A 9,256-nucleotide genomic window follows, 5' to 3' on the forward strand; every position below is an offset into this window, starting at 1 on the left:
CCCTCGATCACAGGCCTCGCAGTCCAGGGGATGTCGTCTGCGGATGCTTCGATCTTGGGGGGGTCCGAGCTCTTGACCTTCTCCTCGAGGGCTCGTCTAGCCTTGGCCAACGTATCCCTAGCAATTAAGTAGTCGTTCAGATGGCCAACCCGGGCCCTTTCCTCGGTCGTCAGACCAAAGATAGTGTCAGCCGGAGCCACGGTGAAATACTGGCGGAGATACTCCAAGTTGCCCTTGCTGAAGGGGGCTTTAGCCTCCAATCTTGCTAGGTCGGGCTGGTATCCTGGCATCCCTCTTGCTCTGGCTTCCCTGTTCGCCTGGTATACGGCCTTAATGGCGGAGTCAGATCCGTTGGTAATGAGGAGTCCCTCCGCCTTCGCGTTTTTGAGGGCTAACTCCACGATTTCACGGTTCTCAGGGGTGATGCCGTACAGGTCAGTGGCCGAATAGTCTTTATGGAATTCCATGAGAAAGGACAAACCGTTGGCCGAGAAAGGGGGATCTCTTCCTTGGTTCTTTGTGCCTAATAAATCACGGCCATGAGCTGGCCGAAGGAGCCCCTTTTCTCGGCCCTGGCACTTACTCGTAAAACTGAAACGCAGCGTTTCAACAGGGTGTTTTGCCTTCCTAAAGACAAGAGAAAAATGCTAAGGCATGATCATCTCGGCCTCGAGTGCAGGCCGAGGCCGAGGCCGAGCAAAATCACGGCCAGAAACATTAAAGTCAGATCATCACGTGATAGCAGGGACCCATGCTTCATTTAATGAAGTAGTGCCTGTTTAATGCAGCAAACCCACTGGCCACAAATAAACATTTAATGCATGAGGGAAGGGGGGAAGTGACTGAAGTCAGGATTTGGTGATGAGGATCAGAGTGATTAGACGTAGACATTCTCACAAGAATTCTGACAGCTTGAGGTTTTAGGTCACCAGCTATCAAGGCCATAAATGCGTTTCCACGGCCAGAAGCTCAGAACCCACAATCAAGAGCGGTGGCCGAGATTCATCGGGATCTATGGGGTCACAACACCATGCTTCACGATCCCAAATGTTGATTGGACTACCCACTTGCTCTAATCAGGCTCCACCATGCAGATTTTAAGCCTCGATTACTCCTCCAGGAACTCTTCCTATAAATACAAGGCTCGAGCTACTTTCAAAGGGTTCAAACACCAAACCAAAGTCTCCCACGGAGCAACTTATTTTTTCCTGTAATGTACTTTCAATATCTTTACTTGCTTTCCTAGGAGTAGTGTTAGACTGTAAGGAAATTTCATTCATCAATATATCATACGACCCTTGATTTCCTAGGAGCACCATCCCTGTTGTTCGTTCACTCACCCCATATATCATACGACCGTCGCTCCCTGAGCAACGTGCCGGAGCACCGCCCAAAACCCACCACCAACACCATCACTCAACGGCCTTGTAGTTCAGGCCATGAACCTAACAGCTGAGACTAGTTCCTCTCTCGGCTACAATCGTTTGATTAGAAGACGAGTTCAAACAGGCGCACCACTTAACCATTCCCATACATATCAATCATCTCGACGCACGGTAGACCGCGTGTCAACGCACATCCCCTCGGCCCGGAACTCCAGGCCGTGAGATTTGCGCGGCAGACACTTTTGGCACACCCGGTGGGACACTTGTCAAAAACTTATAGTGGAAACTAGGGCACAGGCAAAGCTAAAAAACAAAGCAGTCGAAATGACTTCTGAGACTCCTGAGTCCGCTTCGCCAATCACTATCACCGAGACCGAACATACGGTTGGGATCTCGGCCAGCGTTCCAGTAACGACGGATCGCACAGCCAAGTCCATGCAGGAATAGGCAGTAGTGGAGGAGCTGATGTCCAAGCAGGCCTACAGGATAGAAACATCCTTCATGGCCGCAATGGACAGGTTCTCCTCAGAACTGCGAACCGAGGAGCCAAGAGCGCGAGAGAATCGAGCCTTACAGCGAAAGTAGCAGCCTCGGCGTCTCGGCCCACACCCAAGCATCAAGCTACGGCCAGCATCCTTTGCCGCCGACAAACAGCTGGGGGCAGTCACAGCCCACGTGGGCAGATTCCGGACCAATCCTTCCAGCAAAAACAGCATGCGGCCCACTACACGCCTTAGCCAAAGCATTAGGGCGGGGTAGCCCCGCGTTGTCTACAGTCAAGCATCTTGGCCCGACCCATACTTTGGCCGACCAGGCACAGCCCGCCCAGAGCGATGTAACCGAGGCGTCACCACGACAATGCGATCAGAATGGCTCAACTGCTGCACTACTATTACAAATACACGATCCGGCCATTCCAACGCAAACGCACCTAGATTCCCATTATGATGCAGATCAACGGAACCAGGTGACCATACCTCGATGGCCAGCGGACTGAGCTCATCTCGGCCATACCCACGGCGTTCCTCTGAAACTACTCAGCTCAGTCGAAATGACCGGGCCCCGTGCTCAAAAGACCCAGCAGGAAAGGCCGCGAAACGATGCACAACAGGGCGAGCCTTTTCAATGGTTTCAAATCGAAGACATCCGATCTATCTTGAAAGACGTTTCAATACAGGGGGAGCCGGGGGCACCAAGGTGCACAAAGCCGGGCCTATTTAGCGAGCTCGTGTTTTGGCGCAATTTATTTCCTAAAGTTTTTTGGGCACGCTGCGGTTCAAAAAACTCGGCCGTGGGCACATGTACTTATGTCTCGGCCGTTGGCCGAGACACTAATAAGCTATTAAGGTTAACGGTTCAATTTCTTCGAGATGTCAAGCAACACGGCAGAAAGAAGGAGGACTGCTCGCGAATGATGCCCAGGAGTTCAGAGAGGTCAAAACAGATGAAACTCGACGCTTACAACTCGGCGCAAGTTGTTCGGTTCATTTTTACACATGATTTTTCATGTTATTCACCCACTATTTTGAGTTAGTTCTTGACATTTTATAGCTTTTTACTTCTTTTTTGTGTTTTAATAGGTTTTACCTTGGTTGGGATGAAAATGAGCTAAAAGTGCATTATTAGTCATAAATTCTGTTTTTGTTCATTTTCGTAGGTCAACTTCTTGGCCTGGGATCAACATGCTCTGGTGCTCGGATGAGGTCATGATCTTCATGAGACTTGTTCCAATGGATGTTAACTACAACATATCCAAATTTGAGCTCCATTGGACAAGTATTGCCTATCCAACCAATCCAGCATGTTACCACAGCTCTGGAAATCCGGATTTGGCCAGCTTTTACCTCCTTTGTGTCATCTTAATTTCTTGTTACCATAACTCTTGGTAACAAGGAATTACCTTTGCAAATGAGATATTTTCTGAAGCTTTTGGCATCTTTGTGAAGTCAAGGCTTCATCATGGCAAAGGGGACAAGGGCAAAGGCTTTAACTAAAGTATGAGTTTTATATTATATTTGTGAGCTGGAAATTGATGGGCAATGGAAAGTTAATTGCAATCTGAAGTGGGAGAGGTTTTGAACGTGGGTAGCCAATTCATTCCATCATTCTACACAATTGAGAGCAGATTTTGGAGCTTGGAGCTAGGAGAAAGCCAAGGTGCAGTCAAGAAAAGTGGAGAAGAAGACTTCCACCATTGATGATCTTGAAGCTTTCATCATTTTCTGAAAATCTGTAAACTCTTTCTAATTTCATTTTGAATTTGTGTTTGAAATGATTATGAGGAACTAAACTCCATAGCTAGGGCTTAGGTTGAAGCCCTAAACATGATTACCTTTTTGTTTTGATGCTTGAGTGTATGAATTTCTAGATATTGTTGATGAATTCCAATTCACCAAATTAATCTATCCTTGATGTATGTTCTTCTTTGATTGATCACCTTTGAAAGCATGCTTCTTGAGATTGTTGGGATTATGTGTATCCTCATGTTATCCTAAGCAATAAATGGATGAAGTAAGAATCATCTATGTGAATTGGTTTCTTGAATACCTAATGTAAACACCATGCTATTAGGATTCTTGTGATGTTCATATTCTCTCTGAACTTAATGGGTTCTCCTTGTAATTGAATCGAAGTACGAACCATACCTAGGTTCGGTTATGAGGAGGGCACAAGTATTGTAGCACGAACCATGCACTTTACGTATATTAGAGAGAATCAATGCGTCTTGAGCCACGACCCATGGTCTTGATTGCGAACATCTTCATCAACACGTTTAGAGTTCATTACTTGAGTATTCATGAACTTGGGTAGAATTGTTTAGGGTGGATTCCGAAACCCTAGTGTTTGTTACATTTTGATTTCACATCTTGATAATTCATCTCCGCCATTCTCATTTAATTTCAAAGTCCATTTACTTTCATGCAATAGAAATAGGTTACTTCAAACAAATCAAAACCCCCCCCCCCCAATGTGTGTGTGAGTTGCGTGTTTGACACGTTACGTGTCTTTGTTACTAAATTCTATTTGTTTCCGTAATTGTTTTGGACTTTTGGTCCGCGAGGTGTTCTTCCATTTTCTGTGCTGAATTCAACCGTATAAAGAACGTGAATTTTGGACGTACGGTTGGAAAGTTATAGGCAAAACACTGGATAGAGGTTGAAACTGGAAAAACAGAGAAAACGACTCTGCCCAAGAACGACCGGTCGCTAGTGTCTCACGACCGGTCGCTCAGCATACAATTCTGAAGTTTCGACTCTGTACTAAAACGACCGGTCGCTTTTACCTCACGACCGGTCGCCAGACAAAAAAACGACCGGTCGCTCTTAACAAACGACCGGTCTCTGGTCACTGTTCACAGCACAATTCTTTTTTTTGTTTTGTTTTGTTTGTTTCTTTTATATTTCTTTTTAGTTTCAAATTTTCATTTGTGCATTGTGGTGTGTTAGTTAAGTGTTCTTTTTGTACTCGAATTAGAACTTATAGACAACCGACAAGTTCTTCGTGGGATCGACCCCGTACTTATACAATCTATACTTCGATAGATTCGTGCACTTGCGGGTATTTTTAATTGGTTGTTTGCACATTAAATTGTGTCCTTTTAGTAATGCAACAATTTTTGGCGCCGTTGCCGGGGAACTGGCACGGTTGCTTATATGTTTTGTTTGAGTATATTTAGAGTACTTAATTTTATTTTCATTTTTTTTCTTTGTTTGTCATTTCATTTTATTTGAGTTTGTTTTTGTTTTCTTCTTATTGCAGGAACATTTTGCTTATGTCCCTTCTGAATTTGGATATTTCATTAGATTGCACTGTAGAAGATATCCAAGCTCAAGCTTTGAGAGAAAGGAACATCCAACTAGCTGTGTCTACTCCATTGCCTTTTTCACTCTCGCCATTTTCATCATCACCAAGCTCACCAAAAGTCGAGTCACCTCCACCTTCACCAATGGCGGCAGCAGCTGCAAATGCGGAACTTACTATGCAAGAATACTCTTCACCGCCAACAACTGGACAACCATCTTGCATAGTATATCCCGCAAGCACTTTGGAAAACTTTGAGTTGAGATCGGGCATGATACACATATTGCCTAAGTTCTTGGGAAATCCTGGAGAAAATCCTAATGCACATATCCTAGACTTCGAGGAAGTGTGTTCCACAATAAAGATTGAAGGCATGAGTAGTGATGAGATAAGAATGAGACTTTTCTCATTTAGTTTGAAGGATACAGCAAAGGAATGGCTTCACTATCTACCTCCAAATTCCATCACAACATGGACGGATCTTGCTACAAAGTTCTTGCAACATTTTTTCCCAGCACAAAGGACAAATGAACTCCGAAGTCAGATTACAGGAATTCTGCAAAGGCCGGGAGAAAGCTTCCAGGATTATTGGGACCGTTTCAAGAAACTTCTAATCACTTGTCCGCATCATAACATACAAGCTTGGCTTCTAATGCAACACTTCTATGAAGGACTTTTTGAAGCGGACCAAAACAATGTGAATGCAGCTGCAGGAGGAACTATAATGACCAAGACTCCAACAGAACTGCGAGCAATATTTGATCTTGTTGCTGCAAATGCTCGCCAATATAATTCAAGGCAAAGACCAGTCAGAAAAGGGGAATCCTATGATGTAAGTACCCTTTCTAGTATGGAAGCTCAGATTGCAAACCTAACCAACATGGTGAAGAAATTGGCACCGGGATCATCCAAGGTTTGTGCATTTTGCTCCACAATTGGTCATGACACTGAGGATTGTCCCTTGGCACATGAGGAAGCAAATGCAGTGGGCTCATTTCAGAGAAATCAGTGGCCTAAGAATGATCCTTTCTCACAAACATACAATCCGGGGTGGAGAAATCATCCAAATTTCAGGTGGAGTGACAATTCGAATGTTCAACAAGGGCCAACTCAACCACCTCAAGGTCAACAACATACTCGCCCACCTCATGGTCAAATGCACTACTACAATCCACCACAACCACCACCTCAACCACAATCTACAGGAAAATCTTTGGAAGAACTTGTTGCTTCCATGGCTAGAAACACAGATAGTTTCATCACTGAGACAAAAAGCTACATGCAGAGGAATGACACCCACATGCAGAAAACGGATAAGGCCATTTCCAATCTAGAAAATCAAGTGGGGCAAATTGCTCAAGCTTTGAGTCAAAGGGAACCTGGTATGATGCCTAGCCAACCAGAGATTAATCCAACTGGGCGTGAGCATGTTCAAGCAGTTACCTTGAGAACTGGTAAGGTAATTGGTGAAATTGATGGTTCTAAAGATTTGATTCACAATGTTGATGACATGCAGGTTGAACAAGTGGCTGAGCCTAAAGAAAAGGATGAAAGCAACAAAGAGAAAGATAAGCAAGCAGCTTCTTCATCCGAGTGGATCCCAAAGCATGAACTTGCAAGAAGGGCAAGAAAGGAGAAGGTAAGTCGTGAACCTACTGACGAAGAAATCTTACGTGCTCCTTTTCCTCACAGGCTTATGAGTTCCAAAAAAATTCAACAAGCCAAGGAAATATTGGAAACCTTCAGAAAAGTGCAAGTCAATATTCCTCTCTTGGATGCAATCAAGCAAATTCCGAGTTATGCAAAGTTTTTGAAGGACCTTTGTACCACCAAGAGGAGATTCCAAGATCATGAAACGGTTGCACTAACGGAAAAAGCTTCTGCTGTTTTGCAAAGGAAGCTCCCTCCCAAATTGAAAGATCCAGGAAGTTTTACAATTCCTTGCATAATTGGAGATAAATTGTTTGACAAAGCTTTACTTGATTTAGGTGCTTCAATTAATCTGATGCCTTATTCTGTTTTTGAAGCCCTTAACTTAGGTGATCTTAAACCAACTTCTGTTAGCATTCAATTGGCGGACCGATCAGTGAGATATCCAAGAGGAATTTTGGAAGATGTACTTGTGAAAGTAAATGATCTCATCTTACCAGCTGACTTTTTGGTGCTAGAGATGGAAGAAGCTCCTATTCCGGGTGCGGATCTTCCATTGATTCTTGGCCGCCCTTTCATGGCCACTGCAGATACTGTGATCAATGTTCGACAAGGAACATTGACAATGACAGTTCAAGGGGAAACAATAAAGTTCAAAGTTTATGATGCCTTCAAACTCCCCAATGATGAACATGAATGTTTTCGTATTGATACATTGTGTCATATTGTGCAAAATACATTTAATAGTACTCATGGTACAGATTCATTAGAAAAGGTGTTGACACAAAATCCTCAAGTTGCTGAAATTGTTGATAATGAGTTACTTGAGGCTGTGAAATTCCTTGATGCATGTCCAGCCATACCACGTAAGTACACTCCAAATTTTATACCTTTGCCAGTCAATACTGAAAAGCTTGTTCCTTCTCTTGACAGGGCACCCGAGTTAGAGCTCAAACCATTGCCATCCCACTTGAAGTATGTTTATTTAGGTAAAACAGAGACATTGCCCGTGATTATTGCTAGCAATCTCAATGTGGAAAATGAACAGAAGTTGATGCAAGTGTTAAGAGAACACAAGGGAGCAATTGGTTGGAGTATTGCGGACATCAAGGGAATAAGCCCAACAAGATGCATGCATAGAATTTTACTGGAAATTGATTCCAAACCCACAAAGGATGCTCAACGCAGGTTAAACCCAATCATGACAGAGGTAGTCCGAAAAGAAATTCTGAAGCTATTGGATGTGGGTATAATTTATCCTATTTCCGATAGCAAGTGGGTAAGCCCGGTCCAAGTGGTTCCTAAAAAGTCAGGAATAACTGTTGTAAGAAATGAGGGAAATGAACTTATTCCTTCTCGTGTCAAAACGGGATGGCGTGTTTGTATTGATTATAGAAAATTAAATACCGCCACCCGAAAAGATCATTTTCCATTACCATTTATTGACCAAATGCTTGAACGTCTTGCAGGTCACAGTTACTACTGCTTCTTGGATGGCTATTCAGGATACAATCAAATTGCCATCGCTCCTGAAGACCAACACAAGACGACATTCACATGTCCTTATGGTACCTTCGCCTACCGGCGTATGCCATTTGGATTGTGTAATGCCCCGGCCACCTTCCAACGATGCATGATGAGTATTTTCTCCGATATGGTAGAAAAATTTATTGAAGTATTCATGGATGATTTTAGTGTGTTTGGTCATTCATTTGATTCATGCCTTAACAACTTGTCTTTAGTTTTGCAAAGATGCCGGGAATGCAACTTAATTCTCAATTGGGAAAAGTGTCATTTCATGGTACAACAGGGAATCGTTTTAGGTCATGTGATTTCCAGTCAAGGCATTGAGGTTGACAGAGCCAAAGTAGATGTGATAAGCGGGTTGTCACCTCCCACATCAGTGAAAGAGATCCGATCCTTCTTAGGACATGCCGGGTTCTATAGAAGATTCATAAAAGATTTTTCTAAGATCTCTCGACCATTGTGTAGCTTGCTTGCCAAAGATGCAAATTTTGATCTTAATGATGAATGTTTGGCAGCTTTTCAAAGGCTCAAAACTCTTCTCACAACTGCACCTATCATTATGCCTCCAAATTGGAATTTACCTTTTGAATTAATGTGTGATGCATCTGATTTTGCAGTTGGAGTTGTATTAGGACAAAGAGTTGAGAAGAGATTGCATGCAATATATTATGCAAGCCGTACCCTTAATGATGCTCAGTTGAACTATTCAACTACTGAGAAAGAGCTGTTAGCTGTAATTTTTGCTTTAGAGAAATTTCGTTCGTACTTGATAGGCTCTAAAGTAATTGTTTTCACTGATCATGCAGCTTTGAAATATCTCTTGGCAAAGAAGGAAGCAAAACCAAGATTGATACGATGGGTTTTGTTGCTCCAAGAGTTTGATATTGAAATCA

General features: G+C 43.3%; 1 non-coding gene across 1 annotated transcript; it reads right to left on the reverse strand.

Annotated features, from left to right (window-relative positions):
• Positions 1-5,715: 5,715 nt before the first annotated feature.
• LOC148296533 (small nucleolar RNA R71) lies at positions 5,716-5,822 on the reverse strand. The gene has a single exon (XR_015834227.1). It is a non-coding gene; the product is annotated as a small nucleolar RNA R71 (small nucleolar RNA).
• Positions 5,823-9,256: the final 3,434 nt, after the last annotated feature.

Source organism: Prunus avium, chromosome 2 (genome assembly GCF_965620075.1).
Source record: "Prunus avium chromosome 2, drPruAviu1.hap1.1, whole genome shotgun sequence".
NCBI classification, from domain to species: domain Eukaryota; kingdom Viridiplantae; phylum Streptophyta; class Magnoliopsida; order Rosales; family Rosaceae; genus Prunus; species Prunus avium.